A 25,283-nucleotide genomic window follows, 5' to 3' on the forward strand; every position below is an offset into this window, starting at 1 on the left:
GGGCCCACTCGTTCGCATTGCCACTGGCACAGGGCCCCTCAAAGTACGGCGGTGTGTTTGCATGGCGGGGGCGCCTCCCACCAGCAGCGACACTTTTGCGTACTCTGAGGGGCCCTGTGCCAGTGACGTCGCCAACGAGTATGCCCCCCCACCTGATGAAGGAACCTGCACTTTCATCTGCACCTTCCTCTTTGTCCCTGTGTAAGGTGGTATAACATGCGGGAAGGGGAACCTTACTTTCAGCAGGGTCAGATTCTGGCTGTGTAGAGTACAAGGGGAATGTAGTGGTCTAGGTCAATGTACCAGCAGACTCATTTAGCAGTGGCTGGGCAATGGGCAGGATGAGGAGGAAACAGATATAGGGCCAAAGAATAAAGTAGGCTACATGCAGTTCAAAATTGGTAACAGGACTAAACAGGCGGCATTGCTTTGTTCAGTGGAGTAGCAAACCCAAGAGCAGCAGACACTGTTTCAAGGGCCTAACCACACTAGTAGGCCAAATGCAGTTTAATATCTGATAGTATAGGGCGAAAGCCAGAATGTGGAAGCTCAGCTTTGTTCAGTTGAGGACAACACCAGGGAGGGGCAGACACCTTTAGTAGGCCGGAAAAGCCTATTGCATTTTTTAAAATGGTAATTTGGAGCAGAAGGTTGAAGCTCAGCTTTATTTAGTTGAGGGCAACACCAGGGAGGGGCAGAAGCCGTTAGTAGGCCCTAACCACCATTTTTTTTTTTTTTAAAACCACTTAATGAGAGCCGGAAGGTTGAAGCTCAGCTTTATTTAGTTGAGGACAACACCAGGGAGGGGCAGAAGCCGTTAGTAGGCCCTAACCACCATTTTTTTTTTAAAACCACATAATGAGAGCCGGAAGGTTGAAGCTCAGCTTTATTTAGTTGAGGACAACACCAGGGAGGGGCAGAAGCCGTTAGTAGGCCCTAACCACCATTTTTTTTTTAAAACCACTTAATGAGAGCCGGAAGGTTGAAGCTCAGCTTTATTTAGTTGAGGACAACACCAGGGAGGGGCAGAAGCCGTTAGTAGGCCCTAACCACCATTTTTTTTTTTTTTAAAACCACATAATGAGAGCCGGAAGGTTGAAGCTCAGCTTTATTTAGTTGAGGACAACACCAGGGAGGGGCAGAAGCCGTTAGTAGGCCCTAACCACCATTTTTTTTTTAAAACCACTTAATGAGAGCCGGAAGGTTGAAGCTCAGCTTTATTTAGTTGAGGACAACACCAGGGAGGGGCAGAAGCCGTTAGTAGGCCCTAACCACCATTTTTTTTTTTTAAACCACATAATGAGAGCCGGAAGGTTGAAGCTCAGCTTTATTTAGTTGAGGACAACACCAGGGAGGGGCAGAAGCCGTTAGTAGGCCCTAACCACCAATTTTTTTTTTTTTAAAACCACTTAATGAGAGCCGGAAGGTTGAAGCTCAGCTTTATTTAGTTGAGGACAACACCAGGGAGGGGCAGAAGCCGTTAGTAGGCCCTAACCACCATTTTTTTTTAAAAACCACTTAATGAGAGCCGGAAGGTTGAAGCTCAGCTTTATTTAGTTGAGGACAACACCAGGGAGGGGCAGAAGCCGTTAGTAGGCCCTAACCACCATTTTTTTTTTAAAACCACTTAATGAGAGCCGGAAGGTTGAAGCTCAGCTTTATTTAGTTGAGGACAACACCAGGGAGGGGCAGAAGCCGTTAGTAGGCCCTAACCACCATTTTTTTTTTTTAAACCACATAATGAGAGCCGGAAGGTTGAAGCTCAGCTTTATTTAGTTGAGGACAACACCAGGGAGGGGCAGAAGCCGTTAGTAGGCCCTAACCACCAATTTTTTTTTTTTAAAAACCACTTAATGAGAGCCGGAAGGTTGAAGCTCAGCTTTATTTAGTTGAGGACAACACCAGGGAGGGGCAGAAGCCGTTAGTAGGCCCTAACCAAAGTTGAAGGCCAAATGCAGTTTAATTTCTGATACTATAGGCCGAAAGCCAGAAGGTGGAAGTTCCGATTTAGACAGTGGAGGACAATTTGAATTAGGGACTGCAGACAGACTTAGTAGGCTGTCCCCTGTGGACCATGCATCCACCACATTAACCCATTGCGCCGTAATGGACACGTAATCTTCCGTGGCCATGCCTACAGGTCCATGCGTCTGTTGTCAGGTGCACCTTTGTACTCACAGATTGCCAGAGTGCATGGACAATGCGGTCTTCTACATGCTGGTGGAGGGTTGGGATGGCTTTTCTCGCAAAAGAAGTGTCGACTGGTTAGCTTGTAGCGTGGTACAGCGTAGTCCATCATGGCCTTATTAATAGTAAATAAAATATATAACTAGGCTCTATGAACTTTTAAATAGGTTCCAGGGGTACACGGGCAGCATTGGTGTGGTCAGTGGAGGAGTATTGCAAGTAGGGGCTGCAGACAGGCTATCAAAGGCCTAAAATAACAAACAGTAGGCAGTCATGGCAGTTTTACATCGGTTACATGGATACACAGGCAGGCACTCCAGGCAGCATTGTGCTCAGTGGAGGAGTATTGCAAGTAGGGGCCGCAGACAGGCTATCAAAGGCCTAAAATAACAAACAGTAGGCAGTCATGGCAGTTTTACATCGGTTACATGGATACACAGGCAGGCACTCCAGGCAGCATTGTGGTCAGTGGAGGAGTATTGCAAGTAGGGGCCGCAGACAGGCTATCAAAGGCCTAAAATAACAAACAGTAGGCAGTCATGGCAGTTTTACATCGGTTACATGGATACACAGGCAGCTAGGTGGTGAGTGGAGGAGTATTTAAAGTAAGGACCGCAGACAGGCTATCAAAGGCCTAAAATAACAAACAATAGGCTCATGGCAGTTTTACAGCGGTTACATGGATACACGGGCAGGCAGCTTGGTGCTGAGTGGAGGAGTAGTGCAAGGAGTGTCTGTCCCAGTACTCCCAAAATATAAATAGATGTTAATGTCTCGCAAAACAACCAAAACAAAAAAAAAGATGGCATACTTAGGTACAGGGGTGGGCTCATCTGCTGTGTTTCTGACATAGTAATTTGGCAGTAACTATTTAATGGTGCCAATATAGGACACAGACACAGACTACTTTAAGTTGCATCATAGATGTCTACAAATTTGTATTGTCAGTGCCAGACATTGAATGATGTCAGCGAATAGACTAAAGATTGGTGGAGCTGTGCGACATAATTTTGCACGTAGTACAGCCCAGTTTGAGCTGGGGTAGGGGGGAACTCTCTTGAGGCCGGCGGGACCGCCCCAGGGCCACTCATGTTACAACGGTGTGTCTGACGTTGGGTGCGCACCACCACCGCCAGAGACACTACATTGTACTATGAGGGACCCAGTAGCAATGCCGTCAACCAAAAGCGAGCACACCCACCTCTTCAGACAAACAGCAGTCTCACGGGTGCTTGCGCCAAGTCGCGATACCACGGCCCCGTGTGGGGAGTTTGGCCATTTAGGGAGGTGTAAACATGTCGTATGCTGTACAATCTGCAGCAGCAAATTAGACATTAGAAAAGTAATTCACAGGCAAGAGCTTTTCATAGGAAAGCTAGGTGTCGGCCGGGCAAGGTGGGGCAAAAGATTTTGAAATCCAGTTGTGGTTCATTTTAATGAATGTTAGATCGTCAACATTTTGGGTAGCCAGACGAGTCCTTTTTTCGGTTAATATTGACCCTGCAGCACTGAATACTCTTTCTGATAGGACACTTGCTGCCGGGCAAGCAAGCTCCTGCAATGCATATTCTGCCAATTCTGGCCAGGTGTCTAATTTGGAGGCCCAGTAATCAAATGGGAATGACGGTTGAGGGAGAACATCGATAAGGGATGAAAAATAGTTAGTAACCATACTGGACAAATGTTGTCTCCTGTCACTTTCAATTGATGCAGCAGTACCTGTCCTGTCTGCGGTCATAGCAAAATCACTCCACAACCTGGTCAGAAAACCCCTCTGTCCAACGCCACTTCTGATGTGTGCACCCCTAACACTCCTAGTCTGCTGCCCCCTGGAGCTCGTGTGAGAACGATCACGTGCGCTGTGTGCTGGGAATGCCTGAAGCAAACGGTCAACAAGAGTTGATTGTTTGGTTGCTAATATTAGTTCCAAGTTCTCATGTGGCATAACATTTTGCAATTTGCCTTTATAGCGTGGATCAAGGAGGCAGGCCAACCAGTAATCGTCATCGTTCATCATTTTCGTAATGCGTGTGTCCCTTTGTAGGATACGTAAGGCATAATCCGCCATGTGGGCCAAAGTTCCACTTGTCAAATCTCCGGTTGTGATTGGTTGAGGGGCAGTTGCAGGCAAATCTACGTCACTTGTGTCCCTCAAAAAACCAGAACCCGGCCGTGACACGCAACCAATTTCCTGTGCCCCCGTGAAAGTTTCCGCATTAAAAATATACTCATCCCCATCATCCTCCTCGTCCTCCACCTCCTCTTCGCCCGCTACCTCGTCCTGTACACTGCCCTGACCAGACAATGGCTGACTGTCATCAAGGCTTCCCTCTTCCTCTGGTGCAGACGCCTGCTCCTTTATGTGCGTCAAACTTTGCATCAGCAGACGCATTAGGGGGATGCTCATGCTTATTACGGCGTTGTCTGCACTAACCAGCCGTGTGCATTCCTCAAAACACTGAAGGACTTGACACATGTCTTGTATCTTCGACCACTGCACACCTGACAACTCCATGTCTGCCATCCTACTGCCTGCCCGTGTATCCTCCCACAAATAAATAACAGCACGCCTCTGTTCGCACAGTCTCTGAAGCATGTGCAGTGTTGAGTTCCACCTTGTTGCAACGTCTATGATTAGGCGATGCTGGGGAAGGTTCAAAGACCGCTGATAGGTCTGCATACGGCTGGCGTGTACAGGCGAACGTCGGATATGTGAGCAAAGTGCACGCACTTTGAGGAGCAGGTCGGAGAACCCAGGATAAGTTTTCAATAAGCACTGCACCACCAGGTTTAAGGTGTGAGCCAGGCAAGGAATGTGTTTCAGTTGGGAAAGGGAGATGGCAGCCATGAAATTCCTTCCGTTATCACTCACTACCTTGCCTGCCTCAAGATCTACTGTGCCCAGCCACGACTGCGTTTCTTGTTGCAAGAACTCGGACAGAACTTCCGCGGTGTGTCTGTTGTCGCCCAAACACTTCATAGCCAATACAGCCTGCTGACGCTTGGCAGTAGCTGGCCCATAATGGGACAACTGGTGTGCAACAGTGTCATCTGCCGATGGAGTGGTTGGCCGACTGCGTTCTGTGGAAGAGCTGTAGCTTCTGCAGGAGGACGAGGAGGAGGAGGAGGGGGTGCGAACGCCTACAGCCAACTGTTTCCTAGACCGTGGGCTAGGCACAACTGTCCCTAAATTGATGTCGCCTGTGGACCCTGCATCCACCACATTCACCCAGTGTGCCGTGATGGACACATAACGTCCCTGGCCATGCCTACTGGTCCATGCATCTGTAGTCAGGTGCACCTTTGTACTCACAGATTGCCTGAGTGCATGGACGATGCGCTGTTTAACATGCTGGTGCAGGGCTGGGATGGCTTTTCTGGAAAAAAAGTGTCGACTGGGTAGCTCGTATCGTGGTTCAGCGTACTCCATCAGGGCTTTGAAAGCTTCGCTTTCAACTAACCGGTAGGGCATCATCTCTAACGAGATTAGTCTAGCTATGTGGGCGTTAAAACCCTGTGTACGCGGATGCGAGGATAAGTACTTCCTTTTTCTAACCAGAGTCTCATGTAGGGTGAGCTGGACTGGAGAGCTGTAGATCGTGGAACTTTCGGGTGTGCCGGTGGACATGGCAGACTGAGAGACGGTTGGAGACGGTATTGTTTCCGCCGGTGCCCTACATGCAATATTTCCTCCTACAAAACTGGTGATTCCCTGACCCTGACTGCTTTTGGCTGGCAAAGAAACCTGCACAGATACTGCCGGTGGTGCGGAAAATGGTGGCCTTACAGTGACGGAAGGGATGTTGCGTTGCTGACTAGCTTCATTGGCCGAGGGTGCTACAACCTTGAGGGACGTTTGGTAGTTAGTCCAGGCTTGAGAATGCATGGTGGTTAAGTGTCTATGCATGCAACTAGTATTTAGACTTTTCAGATTCTGACCTCTGCTTAAGCTAGTTGAACATTTTTGACAGATGACTTTGCGCTGATCAGTTGGATGTTGTTTAAAAAAATGCCAGACTGCACTCTTCCTAGACTCTGATCCCTTTTCAGGGATTGCAGACTGAGCTTTAACCGGATGGCAACGCTGTGCTCCAACAGGTTTTGGCTTTGACACGCGTTTTGGTCCAGATACGGGCCCGGCAGATGGAACCTGTTGCGATGTTGATGCCTGCTGCGGCCCCTCCTCCACCTCCGCTTCTGAACTACTGCCGCCTGCACCCTGTTCCCCCAATGGCTGCCAATCGGGGTCAATAACTGGGTCATCTATTACCTCCTCTTCGAGCTCGTGTGCAACTTCGTCTGTGTCACTGTGTCGGTCGGTGGTATAGCGTTCGTGGCGGGGCAACATAGTCTCATCAGGGTCTGATTGTGGATCTGTACCCTGAGAGGGCAATGTGGTGGTCTGAGTCAAAGGAGCAGCATAGTACTCTGGCTGTGGCTGTGCATCAGTGCACTCCATGTCAGAATATACTTGTAATGGGCATGGCCTGTTAAATGTTTCACTTTCTAAGCCAGGGACGGTATGTGTAAAGAGCTCCATGGAGTGACCCGTTGTGTCGCCTGCTGCATCCTTCTCTCTTGTTGTAGTTTTTGCTGAGGAGGACAAGGAAGCGACTTGTCCCTGACCGTGAACATCCACAAGCGACGCGCTGCTTTTACATTTACCAGTTTCGGAAGAGGAGGCAAAAGAGCTAGAGGCTGAGTCTGCAATGTAAGCCAAAACTTGCTGTTGCTGCTCCGCCTTTAAAAGCGGTTTTCCTACTCCCAGAAAAGAGAGCGTTCGAGGCCTTGTGTAGCCTGACGACGAAACTGGCTCCACAGCTCCAGACTTAGGTGGAATATTTTTATCCCCACGACCACCTGATGCTCCACTACCACTACCATCATTACCAGCTGACAATGAACGCCCACGACGACCTCTTGCACCAGACTTCCTCATTGTTTTAAAATCTTAACCAAAGTAACTTTATTTGTTGCTATCAAACAACTTACACGGTGAGCTATAACTTCAGTATGATTTCAATATCCCTTAACAGGTTGGTGAGACCACAAGGAAAATCAGGCACAATGTTACACACTCTGTTTTCTGTGGCACAAAATCACAGAGATGACACACACGCAGGACTGTCACTCAAGCACTAATGTCAATATTAATCTCCCACCTAATTTATTTATTTTTTTTTCTCAGGGAGACTTTAGAAACCAAATAATATTAAAAAAAAAAAAAAAAGGCTTTCTATGGCCCACAATTAGAGAGAGAGAGGTGGCACAACCAGGAGTCAAGACTGGCACACAAGCTGAAAGGGCAATATTACTCTCCCACTGTTTTTTTAGGTTTTTTTTTTTTTTTCAGGGAGAATTAGAAACCAAATAATATTAAAAAAAAAAAAAATAGGCTTTCTATGGCCCACTGAATGAAAGGGAGAGAGGTGGCACACCCAGGAGTCAAGACTGGCACACAAGCTGAAAGGGCAATATTACTCTCCCACTGTTTTTTTAGGTTTTTTTTTTTTTTCAGGGAGACTTTTGAAACCAAATAATATTAAAAAAAAAAAAAAAAAAAAAATATAGGCTTGCTATAGCCCACTGAATGATAGCGCACACACAGCAGTGGCACACAAGCCCTGACTGAGGCCAATATTTTTCTCCCACTGATTGATGTAGTGTTTCTGTGTTGAGGTAGATTTTAGAACACAAATCACGGAAAAAATAAATAGGCTTTCTATGGCCCACTCAGTGAGAGATGGCACACACAGGGATGGCACTGTAGCAGAAATGCCAATCTTAATCTCCCACAAAAAAAAAACAAAAAAAAAAAAAAACTGTCCTACAATTACTATCTCCCTGCAGTAATGTAAGCCAGGTATGGCAGGCAGCAATAGGAGTGGACTGATGCACAAATTAAATAAAAAGTGTGGACAAACAAAAAAGATAGCTGTGCAGAAAGGAAGGAACAAGAGGATATGTGCTTTGAAAAAAGCAGTTGGTTTCCACAGTGGCGTACACACAGCAATACAGCTATCACGGAGCCTTCTAGGGCAGCCCAATGAGCTACAGCGCTGAGGGGAAAAAAAAAAAAAAATAGATTCCACTGTTCCTGCACACCGAAGGTGGTGTTGGACAGTGGAAATCGCTGCAGCACAAGCGGTTTGGTGGTTAGTGGACCCTGCCTAACGCTCTCCCTGCTTCTGACGAAGCGGCAGCAACCTGTCCCTAAGCTCAGATCAGCAGCAGTAAGATGGCGGTCGGCGGGAACGCCCCTTTATAGCCCCTGTGACGCCGCAGACAGCAAGCCAATCACTGCAATGCCCTTCTCTAAGATGGTGGGGACCAGGATCTATGTCATCACGCTGCCCACACTCTGCGTTCACCTTCATTGGCTGAGAAATGGCGCTTTTCGCGTCATTGAAACGCGACTTTGGCGCGAAAGTCGCGTACCGCATGGCCGACAAGCACAGGGGTCGGATCGGGTTTCATGAGACGCCGACTTAGCCAAAAGTCGGCGACTTTTGAAAATGATCGACCCGTTTCGCTCAACCCTAGTCACTACTAATAATTAGATATGGGATCACTGACCACACGCTTGAAACATGTATGTTACCAAAAAGAGAAAAAAGGTAGCGTGTATAAGGAAGGATCACCAAAATCAGTACAGAAAAAAGGTATTGTAAGGATTGTACTCACTCAGATGTGTAGGAGGAAACAGGAGGCACATTCTCTTCAATGTCCATGTGGGTTTATTTGCTCCATAAACATCAAGGCAGCAACAAAAAGGTAAACAGTCCGTACATCAGGCCGACACAGCATTAATGTCCATAGAAGAGCTCTGCTCTCTCAGGCCTGTGGGCACACAGGCTGTGCAATGTCCAGCACACGGGCTCTATCTGAAGCCACGGACACAGAAAGACTTCTCCTCCCAATACACAGACCACTCTGTAGTGTCCAGGCAGGACACGTGGAAATCTGTCCACCCTGACAGACTCCCAAACACTTACTACCATGTGCAGCTAAACACACCTCCTTTAGGTAGCCTGTAACCACACCCACAGGTAAGGTAACATCACATGCACTGTCACGTGATCATGACATCACTGCAGGTCCTCAAACTCCTGCAGGGAAAAGGGTACAGTGAGCACCCTCACTCAGAGGTGAGGTATGTGGGTAGCCAGACCCTCCCATCTCTCATAGCTACCCGCAACCCGGACCCAGGTGCACTAAATGTTATCTTTAGTGCTCACGTGCACTAAAGACAAACTACTCCGGGTCGCATCGCAGGGAGCATCCATCCCTGTGATACACACCTCCCATTAACCACGCGACCACCAGTCACACAACAGCATATATAAATTTATTGAAGCATATTTCAATAAAGCCACGCTGTGTGGCGATACGCATGGGGTGTCTCCCCCTACTCCACTACCATGACCGGGTGACTCTCTTATTTCAGGATCTAACAGGTTCTCTGCAATCACATTCCTCCTTCTCTCTTTTTGATTTTGGACTAATTTGTCCTTCCTCATTGAGCTATCTTTAGGGAGAGTTTTGGGTTTTTGTGCACTATCACATTCTTTTTCATTTGTCAGCCTGCAGTTTTTTATCCTGTTTAAACGTTATTTGTCTCTGATACTATATATTTTGTGCATTTGAGCATTTTGAATCCTGTAGATTTATAAGTAAGATCATCCTGTCCAGAACTTAATGATTTCAGCTATTCAGTGTAGTTTACCATATTGTACTCCTGGTAATTTAGTGGAACTATGTGCTTTCCTTGGGGGCCACCTGTAACACCCCAGGAAGCTGGTTGTTAAAGTGGTATTTCCTTCCTCATGGGGAAGGTTATGCCATGCCTGGAAGTAAGGAGGATCCCTTTAACAGGTAACACATACATACAACACTGTTCTGACTCCAGGCCAGAAGGGGGAGCTCTGATCCAGTTTGTGGGTGGCTTCCCTGTATATTCTGACTGGGGGAGGAATTAACGAGTCAGTCAAGAGAAGAGCTGGAGATGTGCAGACATGAGGTTCTGCAACTCCTGACAGAGCAGATTGTAAGAGACTGTGAGGGGAGAAGAGGCATAGGAGAGAAAAGATACTGGGAGTGGAGCTGCGAGTGGGCTCACTCCAAAATCAGCGCAGAAACCGTAGGCCGGAATTCCGAGGTTGTGGGTGTAACTGTATGCCCCACAGCAGGAACCGGCGGGCAGGAGATTCCAAGTCTCCTGGCCACCATTACACCCAAAGGCACAGCGGCAGATAGAGCCCACAGTCACAATGAGAAGGGACGCATATAAAACAGGATATGAGTTGCCTGCCATGCGGGTAGTGTCCACCTAAAAGAACAGAGAAAGAGAGGACCTTGTGTGAAGCCTTAGGCAGCAAGGTACACACACGTCAGCGCAGTAAGGAAGGTTTCGAACCCCACCTGGCTAGGGGGATTCCGAATCGCTTCCAGGCTGGCCCAACCTCACCATCAACTGTTACCGGTACCCTGGACTGTGGCAGCATTCTACCAGTAAAAGATAAAGAGACTGCAAACCTGTGTCCTCCAATTATTTCCGGCACTACACCATCTGTCATCTTTACCCACTACACCGGGAGCCCTGGGGACTAAGCATCACCTGTGGGAAGCCATACCATCCCTGCTGCAGTACCATCATTCCCAGTGGATCCCTTTAAGCAGTGCTGGTCATCTCTGACCGAATACCACAGGTGGTGTCACAAACATTCTTTTTTCAAAACAACCCCTTTTAAGACCTTCCCTTTAACTTGGACGTCCAGGGCTACGGACTGGGTCCCTGCCACCGTGACTACCTCTTTAATGACCACCGGACCCACTCTGGGTACCCGACGGCCCTAGCGGGCGCTCCACACCAACAAAGTCCCCTATGATTGTTAACCTTATGGTTTTTTATTGTTTTTAATTGTTTGGTTGTTTGCCTTTTGTTGATATGTTTCAATAAATTTATATATACCTTTTTGCTATACTGATTTTGGTGATCCTTCCCTATGCACGCTACCTTTTTTCTCTTTTTGGCAACATAACTGGTCTGTAGGAACCAAAACTCTTAATGATTGGTAGGGGATCAAATACTTATTTCTCACTGCAAAATGCAAATAATTGTATTTAATTGATACAATGTGATTTTCTGGATTTTATTTTTGATATTCTATCTCTCAATGTTAAAATTAACCTACCCTTAAAATTATAGACTGGTCATGTCTTTGTCAGTGAGCAAACTTACAAAATCAGCAAGGGATCAAATACTACTTTCCCCCACTGTAGGTGGGAAACTGCCTCAAGGCCTTGCTGTCCTTTATACAGCGCTGTCAGCAGCTTTGAAGACTCCTTTTCAAGGGGTTTTCCCATGAATAAACATGGAAAAAGTAAATTTTAATCAATTGCTCTTGATATAATAAGTTCTGCAATTGGATGTGTTAAAAAAAACCTTGCTGTGTCCAGATAGTATGCCCCTGCTACATACAATGTAATTGCTATTTTTAACCATGTAGGAACAAGGTCTGATCATACCACATCTCCTGTGCAGAGGAAGAAGCAAAAGTGAATATGCAGACAGAACAGCATGGGATTGCAGCTGATTCTTTCTGTGAGGTAAAACTTTTTTTTCTGTGAAGTTTAACATTTTTTTTATAAAGGGAGGGAAACGTGTTACCTCTTCGAAAGTAGCAGCTACGATCCCATGCGTTCTGTCTGTAAATTTTCTTTTGCTTAATTCTCCGGCCAGGAGCTGTGATATGTGCAGACCATGTTCTTACACTGTCAAACACAGCCATTACAAAGTACATAGCAGGGGAACATTTATAACACACAGGGACACTTTTTTAACACATTCAATTATGGAATTTAAATTTAGTAAAAGATCTATTGTTTAAAATGTAATTTGTTCCTGGGATAACGTCTTTAAACCCTTTGCGACATGCGCCATGCTAGTACTGCTCTGCGGGAGGTGCCTTCGCGCAGACTACAGTAATAATACAATCGTGCGGCCTCATGCTGAACGCCACGGCGATCACGTGAGGGTGTCAACTGTATGCGACAGCTGCCATGATGCAGCAACACTCATGATCGGTGCTAGCATTTATCGCAGGCATTTAACCCCTCTGATGCCGCTGTCAGTAGTGACAGCAACATAGAGGGGCTTTGCGCAGGGAGGGGGCTCCCTGCGCACTTCCATTAGGCCAACACGATGGGATCGCTTTCTCCTGATGGTCTCCATGGAAACCCCTGGCTCCAAGAATGCTGCGGGGTCCTTCCGGGTGCAGGCGCTCAGCATGCCTCCTTCCCTGCTTGTCAGATCGCTGATCTGATACTCTGCAGTGCAGTGTTAGATCAGCGATCTGATATACTACAGTGATGGGGACATACTGGGACAGTGTAAAAAAGTTTTTAAAAAATAGCTGTTTTGAAACTCTGCAGTGCAGAAATATTTTTCAATAAATACATTTATTTATGTAAATAAAAAAAACAATAAAAGTACACATATTTGGTATCGCAGCGTCCGTAACAACCCGCTCAATAAAACTGTCCTACTAGTGTTACCCTTCAGTGAACACTGTAAAAAATGATTAAAAAAAACAATGCTTTATCATTATACCAAATCCAAATACCCACCCCTTCCTTCTAAGCCCCAGTGTGCCTAACAACAATTAGCACTCACATGTTTGGCATTTCTGTAGTGATGAGAGCCCGCCTAATTTACAGGTGCGTGTCTCCAGAAGCATGAGCTGGGCTTAATGTACTAGTGACTGCAAAGTACTGGTCAGTACAACGACAGTTTGCAATTTGCATTCTGCAACATCCACTGCTGCCTGTTTCTGGAAAACACCCATGGAATCAATATTGTCACTACATCTGTAGATAAATTCCCAAAGGGCTAGAATTTCCAAAATGGGGACTCATATGGGAAGATTCTGCTGTTCTGGCACCCCAGAGACTCTGCCAATGTAACATGGCACCCTCAAGTAAGTGCAGCAAAATCTGCACTGTAATATGGCGCTACTTCCCTTCTGAGCTTTGCACTGTGCCTCAAAAGTAGTTTTCGACCACATATAGGCTTTCAGTGAACTCAGGAGAAAATGCACAAGAAACTTTGGGGTCCATTTTCTCCTTTTGCCCTTGTGAAAATACAAAATTCGTAGCTAAAAAATACTTTTGTGGGAAAAATGTGATTTTTTTTTTATTTTCACAGCTTAACGTAATAAACTTCTGTGAAGCACCTGGGGGTTCAGGGTGCTCAATACACATCTAGATAAGGTCCCAAAGAGGTCTATGTTCCAAAATAGTGCCAATTGTGTGGGGTTTCCACTGTTTAGGCACATCAGAGGCTCTTCAAACGTGACATATAGTGTTGAGCATTCCGATACCGCAAGTATCGGGTATCGGCCGATACTTTTGTGGTATCGGGAATCGGAATCGGAAGTTTCCAGTGTATGGTTCCCAGGGTCTGAAGGAGAGGAAACTCTCCTTCAGGCCCTGGGATCCATATGAATGTGTAAAATAAAGAATTAAAATAAAAAATATTGATATACTCACCTGTCCGGAGGCCCCTGGACATCACCACTGGTAACCGGCAGCCTTCTTTGTTTAAAATGAGCTCGTTCAGCACCTTCCATGACGTCACGGCTTCTGATTGGTCGCGTGCCGCTCATGTGACCGCCACGCAACCAATCACAAGCCGCGACGTCATCCCTCAGGTCCTAAATTCCCTTCTAGGAATTTAAGACCTGAGGGATGACGTCACGGCTTCTGATTGGTCGCGTGGCGGTCACATGAGCAGCACGTGACCAATCAGAAGCCGTGACATCATGGAAGGTGCTGAACGCGCTCATTTTAAGCAAAGAAGGCTGCCGGTTCACAGCGGTAAGGTCCAGGCTGCGTCGGAGAGGTGAGTAAATCAATATTTTTTATTTTAATTCTTTATTTTACACATTAATATGGATCCCAGGGCCTGAAGGAGAGTTTCCTCTCCTTCAGACCCTGGGAACCATCAGGATACCTTCCGATACTTGAGTCCCATTGACTTGTATTGGTATCAGGTATCGGCATCGGATCAGATCCGATACTTTGCCGGTATCGGACGATACTTTCCGATACCGATACTTTCAAGTATCAGACGGTATCGCTCAACACTAGTGACATAGCATCCGCTAATTGTTCCATCAAATTTTGCATTTAAAAAGTCAAATGGCGCTCCTTCCCTTCCAAGCCCTGCCGTACTCCCTAACAATAGTGTTGAGCATTCCGATACCGCAAGTATCGGGTATCGGCCGATGTTTGCGGTATCGGAATTCCGATACCGAGTTCCGATATTTTCAGTATATCGGATACCGGAATCGGAAGTTACCTTAATTCAGAGCCAGAATTCAGCCAATGAGGAATGTTTAGAAGTGTGGGCACATCCTGTTCTGCATGGTAGACATGTAAGTACTGGCATGGCTGTGATTGGCTGCTGAAATGATGTAATGATGCACTATAAAAGTCACCACCGCCATTTTGGGCTCACTCTGCTGTGAATTCAGTTAGGGACAGGACTCTGTGTTCTGACTGAGGGCCAGTTTAGAGATAGCGATTTGCTTCATTGTGCTTTACCCAGGCTAATTTAGCAACCGCTGTGTGAGAACCTTGCTTTTGCCTTGCAGCGCTGTTCACAGCTGTCTGCAAGGTCTCTGTGTGTGTGAGTGCACCTCACTCTGTAGTCTGTCCGCAGCCACAGCCGAATGTAGTCAGCTCAGGGTGCGTCACTGCCTCGTACTGTTCAATCCATTGTCCGTTTCTCAATTAGTGCAGCCTGCTGCACATTTTTTTCAAATTTATCCTATTAGTGGCTTTCCATCCGTATCCTGCTAGATTGTGGAAAAGCACTATATAGGATTACGTAGAGGAGCTTTTTTTGGCCTTGCAGTGCTGTTTATGGCTGTCTGCAAGGTCTGTGTGTGAGTGCAGCTCGCTCTGTAGTCTGTTCTGCAGAAAAAACAAAAAGTTTATAAAGTTCACCAAACACTCCACTTTAGAGTTGTGTAGGCCACATTAGCTCATATTAAAGTCTAGTCCACACTTGATAAAATTAGTGTTCCTTATACCTGTTAGCAGCTGTTCAGGAATAAGAACACTAAGCCCTTAGTACTTTTCTGCCTATCTTTATCAGTCTACCAAGATGAAGAAGGCAGGGAGTAAGGCACGTGAGCATGGTTGTGGAGCAGGGAGAGGACGTGGGGATTCTGTGCCTGCTGCGGGCACCGGTGAATCATCATCCCCCAGTTTTAGCAGGGAGCAGTCCTTCATGCGCAGCTTTGTAGGACCTTGCTGTGCCCCGCTGCTGCGGGGCGAACAAATTGAAGCCATTGTCGGATGGATGGCAGCTAATGCATCGGCTTCAATTAGTGCCACATCCCTCAGGCACAGAACACTGAAGAGCACCCATCTGTCTCTTCACCACCTGCCAAATTGCCCAGGCCGTCAGAGAGCCCAGGACATGAGCCATCTCTACTTCTTTTCTCTGATTTTCTTGGCTTGGAAAGAGGGGGACAGAAAAGCAGCACTGGAGAAATGGAAGAAGAGGCAGTATGCAGTGATGCCCAACAGCTTTGTCTCTCTGACTCTGAAGAGACGGGTGGGCCAGTGCCTCCGGTCAGCACACCTCAGTACGCATCTGATGATGAGACTCAGGTGCCACTTTCAGGTGTGTACTGTGCTGCCGAGACTACCTAGGAGAAGCAGTTGGTGGAAGAGGGTAGTGTAGATGATGAGGTCGTTGACCCATCATGGCGTGAGGTACAGGAAGGTGGTGGGAGCAGCTCTGAGGTAGAGATTCCCCGAACGGCCCAAAGAGGGAGAGGGAGGGGGAAGACTGCGGAGCCTGTAGCCTCCACTTTGGCACCCGTTAGGAGCATGCCTCTTCCAAAAGCCAAAACGGGCGCTCCCAAGACTTGCAGTGCCTGGTCCTTTTTTGACACAGTTGCAGATGACATTTGCTTTGTCAAATGCAAGGTGTGTCATCAGAAAGTCAAAAGAGGGAAAAATGTCAAGCGGTGGAGTTACAAAAACACACTGAAGACCTAGGCCAACCTACAGCGGCACCTACCACCTCTTCAGCTCGTGTTGTTGCCTCTTCCTCCAGCTCGCACACAGCTGGTTCGGCTTCCTCACAGGATAGCCATGGAAGAACCTCTGGCACTGTTGTCCACAGACCCAGTGTAATTCCACCCACAGCACCACGTTCCCAGTCATTCTCACACTCCCAGCCCAGTCTACAGCCATTGGTTGCACAGGCATGGGGGAAAAGGCGGCCTTTCTCGGCAAACCACCCCCGAGCACAGGCTCTGAATGCTGGCATTGCGAAACTACTGTCCCTTGAAATGCTGTCATTCAGGCTGGTGGAGACTGACAGCTTCCGTAACTTGATTGCATTGGCAGTCCCACAATACAATGTGCCCAGCCGCTTTTATTTCTATTTCAGCAGGCAAGCCGTCCCTGCCCTGCACAAGCATGTGGAGGGACACATAAAACACGTGCTACTGAACGCCGTCAGTAGCAAGGTCCACCTCACCACCGATGTGTGGACCAGTTACCATGGACAGGGCCGATACCTTTCCCTCACTGCCCATTGGTTTAATGTTGTTGAGCCAGGTAAAGATCGTGCGAGTGGCGCAGGACGTGTTCTACCAACTCCAAGGATTGCAGGAACCCAGTCTGTACGCATTGACTCCTCCTCATACACAAGTTCCTCAGAATCATCTCTGCAGGAGCCGTCACAGTCCACCTCCACATGGACCCATGAACGTTTACCTGTTATGACCGATATGAGCACAGCTGTGGCCAAATGTCAACAGGCCGTCTTGAAATTAATTTCTTTGGGGAATCGAAGCCACACAGCACAGGAGCTCTGGAATACCATCAAGCAGGAGAGCGATGTGTGGTTTGTGCCAGCGAATCTCCAGCCAGGCACGGTAGTGTGTGACAATGGCCGAAATCTGGTGGCAGCTCTGAGCCTAGGCAACCTCACTCACATCCCATGTCTGGCACATGTGCTCAACTTGGTCATGCAGAATTTTTTGAGGGACTATCCAGATCTTGATGCACTGCTGCACAAGGTCCACCTAGAGTGTGCTCACTTGCGGCGTTCCAGCATGGCAAGATCGCGTATTGCAGCTCTGCAGCGCCGATTCCGCCTTCCAGAACATCGCATCACATGTGACCTACCAACCAGGTGGAATTCCACGTTACATATGTTGGAGCGGTTGTGTGAGCAGCAGCAAGCAGTAATGGAGTACCAGCTGCATCAGGCGCAAAGAAGTCGCACTGCGCGCTGTTCAGACTTCACAACCACAGAGTGGGCCACTATGAAGGACGTCTGCCAGGTTTTGCGTTCCTTCGATGATTCCACGTGGATGGCGAGTGCAGATGATGCACTAGTCAGCATGACTGTCCCCCTTATCTGCCTGCTTCAACAAACACTGCAAGTGCTAAGGGATGATGTTGTGGAAGAGGTGGAGGATAAGGAGTCACCAATTCCATCAGCTTCTGGACAGTCAGCGCTACGTGGATCCTCACAAAGGCCTAGGTAGGGGTCACTTTGTGAGGAGGATGAGGAGGAGTCAATGGAGGAGGAAGACATCGGTCCAGAGGAGGGAGTTACACAATTCTCCAATAGTCAGTGTGTAGAGCGAGGGTGGGGTGATGCAGAGCAGGCAGAGATCACGCCTCAAGCAGGGGACAGCGTTTCTTGTCCAGTTGGCAGTCTGCAGCACATGGTTGATTACATGCTGCAGTGCCTGAGAAACGACCACCGCATCGCCCACATTCTCAACATGGCTGATTATTGGGTGCACACCCTCCTAGATCCTCGCTACCGGGACAACTTACAAAGCCTCATAACACCGTTGAACCAGGAGCGTAAAATGCGGGAATACCAAGACACACTGGTGTATTCCATCATCTTCTCCAGTCCATCTGAAAGCAGTGCTGCTAGTGCTTTACAAAGCAGCTCAGTGTGTCGAGGCAGTGGAGGAAGCTCTGCACAAAGAGGGAGCAGAAGCAGTGCCTCAGCACAAGGCAAGACCAGTATGGCCCAACTGTGGCACAGTTTTGTGTGCCCGCCACAAATGTCTACACCATCACAGGCGACTCCAGTCAGCAGGAGGCAACGTTTCCATCAGATGGTGACAGACTACATGTTTTGCCCTCTTACTGTACTCCCAGATCGCTCTTCCCCCTTCAAGTTTTCAGTATCTAAACTGATACATGGCAAGAGCTAAGCCAGTATGCATTGGAGGTGCTGGCTTGCCCTGCCGCTAGTGTATTATGGGAACGTGTATTTAGTGCCGCAGGTGGTGTACTAACAAACCGTCGCATGCGACTATCCTCCGATAACGTTGTCGTAGCTGTTTTTTGTTCTGACCCAATGTCAGCTGACAGATCACCAGTGAGACCAAATTGTGGAATTACGCCCGTCATTTTACAAGCGCGCTTGGAGACAAAAAGACACCTCACACATATCATGTGAGCAAGTCACTTTTATCTGATGTAATGCAGCAAAAGGCAGTATTTTATACCATTTACAACAAATGTAACACACAATGTAATTCATGTAGCCCCCACCATCACCCAGGGTCATACTGACCTTTATTCCTCACAACCTACCAAAAACATGTTGTGACTGACTATTGAGTACATACATGATAAGAAGTGTAGTCTCCTTTAAGGGGAGACCATCAGACTACTGCGTTAACAGATTCTAGTAATTCTAGCAATTAAAGGCAAGAGGCACTTAAAGGCAACCTATTAACCCTTCTATAACAATTTCCCCCTTTTGTAAATGGTATAACCTTTGCTACGGGGTTAGCTGATGTCCACAAAGGAGCTACTGTCTCATGGGTCTAGTACCCACAAGGGGGCTTTCAACCTGCTTCGCCCATCCACCCTCAGTGTGGTCACTCACCTCCACCGTCAGCAGTGGCCATACGGGGCCTATGATACACTACAAAAGGTTCAGCCTTAGGTAATACATATATTAGCGCTTTTACGGCTACATAAAACAATAAGCAAAGCAACAAAATTTGCATACAAGTCTGTCAAGTCAAGTAAAAAATAATCCCTCCCTCTAGGCCGCTAAGCCAATCGGCTGGATTTAAAAAGGAGTCTCTATATTGTATTAGTCTTATTAAGACCTTAAGGAACCTAGAAAATCTGAGTCCAAGTCTCATTGTGTATGCAGTGTGGTGTTAATACCTTCCTTGGCTCCTGGGGTATGGCAAAGTACAGCATAGTCCTTGCAGATACTGGGCTGTGTGTACAGATCCAACAGTCCAGCAGTTTTTGTCCTTGTCGACATTTAAAAGTGTATTCAGTGTCTCTGTAAGGTGCAAATATCCTACCGCTGCCAGCAAGGTGATTAGAACAACAGTCTTTCTGCTGGTGAAAAGATCTTTTTGCAGTGACTGGCATGGATCCAGGTGGGCGTTCCCTCAAGTGAATGTGGTCAGCTGGACTTTACAACGGGCCGTCAAACCGTGGGTCTAGGCTCCTTCTCACGTGTCTGTGTATGACCACCCAATCACCTGGATTCAGCAGATGTGCGTCTGCACTGGCATTAAGATCTGGAATGGATGAAAACACATGTTTATGCACCACATTAAGTCTTTTCTGCAAGGCCTGTACATGGGCTGTCAGAGCACCGTGTTGCATTTGTAGCACCTGTGGGAAGTACAGGCCAGTCTCTGGCAAACTACTAAACAGGACTTCAGAAGGAGACGAGCCTGTCTTTCTATTTGGAGTGTGTCTGACTGACAAGAGTGCAAGAGACAAGCACTCTACCCCGCTCTTTCCTGTGTCTGCCATGGCCTTTGAATTTTCAGTTTAAGTGTCCCGTTTAGTCTCTCCACTTTCCCACTACTTTGTTGTCTATATCGTGCATGATATGCTTGCTGTACTCCCAGGGCCTGCATGACTTCCCTCATTATTTCTCCCGTGAAGTGTGTGTCCCTATCGCTCTCTATGGTTTCTGGGACACCATACCTGCAGATCAGTTATTTCATCAATTTGTCTGCAGTCACTTTAGCATTTGCACATTTTACCAGATAGTCTTCCAGCCAACCAGAGAAGAGATCTACACATACTAGGACATTTTTCACACACTCCTACCTTGGGTAGCTGTATGTAGTCAGTCTGCAGTCTCTGAAATGGGTAGAGAGGCCTGGGTGTCGCTTTCTTAGGGATTTTTACTGTTTTACCTGGGTTGTGCTGTGCACAGATGAGGCATGACCGTACGAGCTTTGCTGCTGCGTAACTGAAACCAGGAGCGATCCGGAAGGCATCTACCATGGACACATGTGACATTTTGAGGTGTGAGTGGGGCCATCTGTTGCTTGCGCCATAATTAGGAACAGGGACCTTGGTATATACAATTTATCCTTATTCTCCCAAAACTCCTTTTGAGTTCAGCTCAGCTCCCATTCTCCCCCGTGTTCCTTCTCTGTTTGGGCAGCTGGAGGGATTTCAGGACATCTAGGCTCAGTGTGGCTGGAATACGCTGACTCTCCGCCACCGTCCACTGCTCCCTAGGCTGCCTTGCTGCTACTTTAGCAGCCTTGTCCGCCCTTCTGTTGCCTCTACCTCCACAGAGTCACCGTCCGTGTGTGCTTTTACCTTGATGATGCCAACCTGGACTGGTAACGTCAATGACTCCACTAATTGTTTCACCAGCTCTGCATTTTTAATGGGCTTACCAGCTGATGTAAGAAACGTTCTGCTTCTCGAGATAGGGCAATAATCATGGGATATTCTCCATGCACAATTCAAATCTGTGTAAATATTAGCGACTTTACCTGCAGCAGCACTACACGCCTCAGTGAGTGCCTTCAACTCTGCCTCCTGCACCGACATGTGAGGAGGGAGTGGTTCAACTCGGATTACCTCATGAGAGGATACTACTGCATGTCCAGTGTAGAATCGCCCATCCTGGTGGTATCTGGAGCCTTCTACAAAAATAAAAACCTCAAAATATGCATTAGGAACAGGTGTTTCCTGAACATATGTAAAACATACTGTCTCCTGACTAGTGTTGAGCGATACCGTCCGATACTTGAAAGTATCGGTATCGGAAAGTATCGGCCGATACCGGCAAAGTGTCGGATCCAATCCGATACCGATACCCGATACCAATACAAGTCAATGGGACTCAAGTATCGGACGGTATTCCTGATGGTTATCAGGGTCTGAAGGAGAGGAAACTCTCCTTCAGGCCCTGGGATCCATATTAATGTGTAAAAGAGAGAATTAAAATAAAAAATATTGCTATACTCACCTCTCCGACGCAGCCTGCACCTTACCGAGGGAAGCGGCAGCGTTCTTTGTTTAAAATTCGCGCTTTTTTTTCCTTACGTGAAGTCCCGGCTTTGTGATTGGTTGCGTCGCAGTCACATGGGCGACGCAACCAATCACAGCACACAGCGACGCAACCAATCACAGCGCTGGACACGCGCGCATTTTAAAATGCGCGCGTGTCCAGCCTCCCGGCTTGTGATTGGTTGACCGCGAAGCAACCAATCACAAGCCGGGACGTCACGGGAGGTTGGACAAGCGCGCATTTTAAAATGCGCGCGTGTCCAGCCTCCCGGCTTGTGATTGGTTGATCGCAAAGCAACCAATCACAAGCCGGGACGTCACGGGAGGTTGGACAAGCGCGCATTTTAAAATGCGCGCGTGTCCAGCCTCCCGGCTTGTGATTGGTTGATCGCGACGCAACCAATCACAAGCCGGGACGTCACGGGAGGCTGGACAAGCGCGCATTTTAAAATGCGCACGTGTCCAGCCTCCCGTGACGTCACGGCTTGTGATTGGTTGCGTCGCCCATGTGACTGCGACGCAACCAATCACAAAGCCGGGACGTAATTTTAAAATCCTTAAGGACCTGAAATTACGTCACGGCTTGCTGTGATTGGTTGCGTCGCCCATGTGACTGCGACGCAACCAATCACAAAGCCGGGACTTCACGTAAGGAAAGAAAAGCGCGAATTTTAAGCAAAGAACGCTGCCGCTTCCCTCGGTAAGGTGCAGGCTGCGTCGGAGAGGTGAGTATAGCAATATTTTTTATTTTAATTCTCTCTTTTACACATTTTTACATTAATGTTGTTTCGATACCGATACCCGATACCACAAAAGTATCGGATCTCGGTATCGGAATTCCGATACAGCAAATATCGGCCGATACCCGATACTTGCGGTATCGGAATGCTCAACACTACTCCTGACTCATCAGTTCCTATGCAGTCATGTTTGTGCGTCATGTCAACGTACCAGAGTACTTTTTTTTTTTTTTTTCTAATGCTGTCACCAATTCCCCCTTTTCTGAATCAACAGGCAGATGAGTGGCTGGATTCAGAACATTATGTCTTTTGAGGGTGACGTATTCAGGAATTAGTATTAGAGCACATTCGAGTCTGATCTGTCTATCCATAGACAGGTGTTTTGGTTGTACTTTTATGAGTATGACATTAATGTCATGTGGGGAACAAATTGTCAAAAAGAAAAAGTCAGTGTGAGCTCACATGCCTTTCAGTAAGGCCGGCGTCACACTCGGCGTAAGACAATACGGTCCGTATTTTACGGCCGTAATATGGAGAAATGTTCCCAAAATAGTGATCCGTAGGCAGGGTGTGTCAGCGTATTTTGCGCATGGCATCCTCCGTATGTAATCCGTATGGCATCCGTACTGCGATATTTTCGCAGGCTTGCAAAACCGACATCTAATGGATTTATGTGCTCAAATGTTCGGGAAAACATATATACAGTATATATACAGGTCCTTCTCAAAAAATTAGCATATAGTGTTAAATTTCATTATTTACCATAATGTAATGATTACAATTAAACTTTCATATACTATAGATTCATTATCCACCAACTGAAATTTGTCAGGTCTTTTATTGTTTTAATACTGATGATTTTGGCATACAACTCCTGATAACCCCAAAAACCTGTCTCAATAAATTAGCATATCAAGAAAAGGTTCTCTAAATGACCTATTACCCTAATCTTCTGAATCAACTAATTAACTCTAAACACATGCAAAAGATACCTGAGGCTTTTAAAAACTCCCTGCCTGGTTCATTACTCAAAACCCCCATCATGGGTAAGACTAGCGACCTGACAGATGTCAAGAAGGCCATCATTGACACCCTCAAGCAAGAGGGTAAGACCCAGAAAGAAATTTCTCAACAAATAGGCTGTTCCCAGAGTGCTGTATCAAGGCACCTCAATGGTAAGTCTGTTGGAAGGAAACAATGTGGCAGAAAACGCTGTACAACGAGAAGAGGTGACCGGAACCTGAGGAAGCAGTGGACTGAGTCTGGTGTGGAAACATCCAGAGCCACCGTGCACAGGCGTGTGCAGGAAATGGGCTACAGGTGCCGCATTCCCCAGGTAAAGCCACTTTTGAACTATAAACAGCGGCAGAAGCGCCTGACCTGGGCTACAGAGAAGCAGCACTGGACTGTTGCTAAGTGGTCCCAAGTACTTTTTTCTGATGAAAGCAAATTTTGCATGTCATTCGGAAATCAAGGTGCCAGAGTCTGGAGGAAGACTGGGGAGAAGGAAATGCCAAAATGCCTGAAGTCCAGTGTCAAGTACCCACAGTCAGTGATGGTGTGGGGTGCCATGTCAGCTGCTGGTGTTGGTCCACTGTGTTTCATCAAGGGCAGGGTCAATGCAGCTAGCTATCAGGAGATTTTGGAGCACTTCATGCTTCCATCGGCTGAAATGCTTTATGGAGATGAAGATTTCATTTTTCAGCACGACCTGGCACCTGCTCACAGTGCCAAAACCACTGGTAAATGGTTTACTGACCATGGTATTACTGTGCTCAATTGGCCTGCCAACTCTCCTGACCTGAACCCCATAGAGAATCTGTGGGATATTGTGAAGAGAAAGTTGAGAGACGCAAGACCCAACACTCTGGATGAGCTTAAGGCCGCTATTGAAGCATCCTGGGCCTCCATAACATCTCAGCAGTGTCACAGGCTGATTGCCTCCATGCCACGCCGCATTGAAGCAGTCATTTCTGCCAAAGGATTCCCGACCAAGTATTGAGTGCATAACTGAACATTATTATTTGATGGTTTTTTTGTTTGGTATTAAAAAACACTTTTATTTGATTGGTCGGGTGAAATATGCTAATTTATTGAGACAGGTTTTTTGGGTTATCAGGAGTTGTATGCCAAAATCATCAGTATTAAAACAATAAAAGACCTGACAAATTTCAGTTGGTGGATAATGAATCTATAGTATATGAAAGTTTAATTGTAATCATTACATTATGGTAAATAATGAAATTTAACACTATATGCTAATATGTCATTGAGACACATATATATAGTCTGCATTTATATTTACTACAGTGCGATATCTGTGAAAAGCCGGTAATTCAATTGCCGGCTTCTCATTTCTCCTTCCCAAACCCGACAGGATATGAGACATGGTTTACATACAGTAAACCATCTCATATCCCCTTTTTTTTTGCATATTCCACACTACTAATGTTAGTAGTGTGTATGTGCAAGATGTGGGCGCTGTAGCTGCGCAAATAAAGTGTTAAATGGCGGAAAAAATTGTCGTGGGCTCCCGCGCAATTTTCTCCGCCAGAATGGTAAAGCCAGTGACTGACGGCAGATATTAATAGCCAGGAGAGAGTCCATGGTTATTGGCCCCCCCGTGGCTAAAAACATCTGCCCCCAGCCACCCCAGAAAAGTCACATCTGGAAGATGCGCCAATTCTGGCACTTGGCCACTCTCTTCCCACTCCCGTGTAGCGGTGGGATATGGGGTAATGAAGGGTTAATGCCACCTTGCTATTGTAAGGTGACATTAAGCCAGATAAATAATGGAGAGGCGTCAATGATGACACCTATCCATTATTAATCCAATTGTCTGAAAGGGTTAATAAAACACACACACATTATTAAAAAGTATTTTAATGAAATAAACACACAGGTTGATTTAATATTTTATTGCTCTCTCAATCCATTTGCAAACCCTCACTTGGCAAAATAATAAACGCACAAGATACATACCCTCAGATGAACCGT

The sequence above is a fragment of the Ranitomeya variabilis genome, chromosome 1, assembly GCF_051348905.1.
Source record: "Ranitomeya variabilis isolate aRanVar5 chromosome 1, aRanVar5.hap1, whole genome shotgun sequence".
NCBI classification, from domain to species: domain Eukaryota; kingdom Metazoa; phylum Chordata; class Amphibia; order Anura; family Dendrobatidae; genus Ranitomeya; species Ranitomeya variabilis.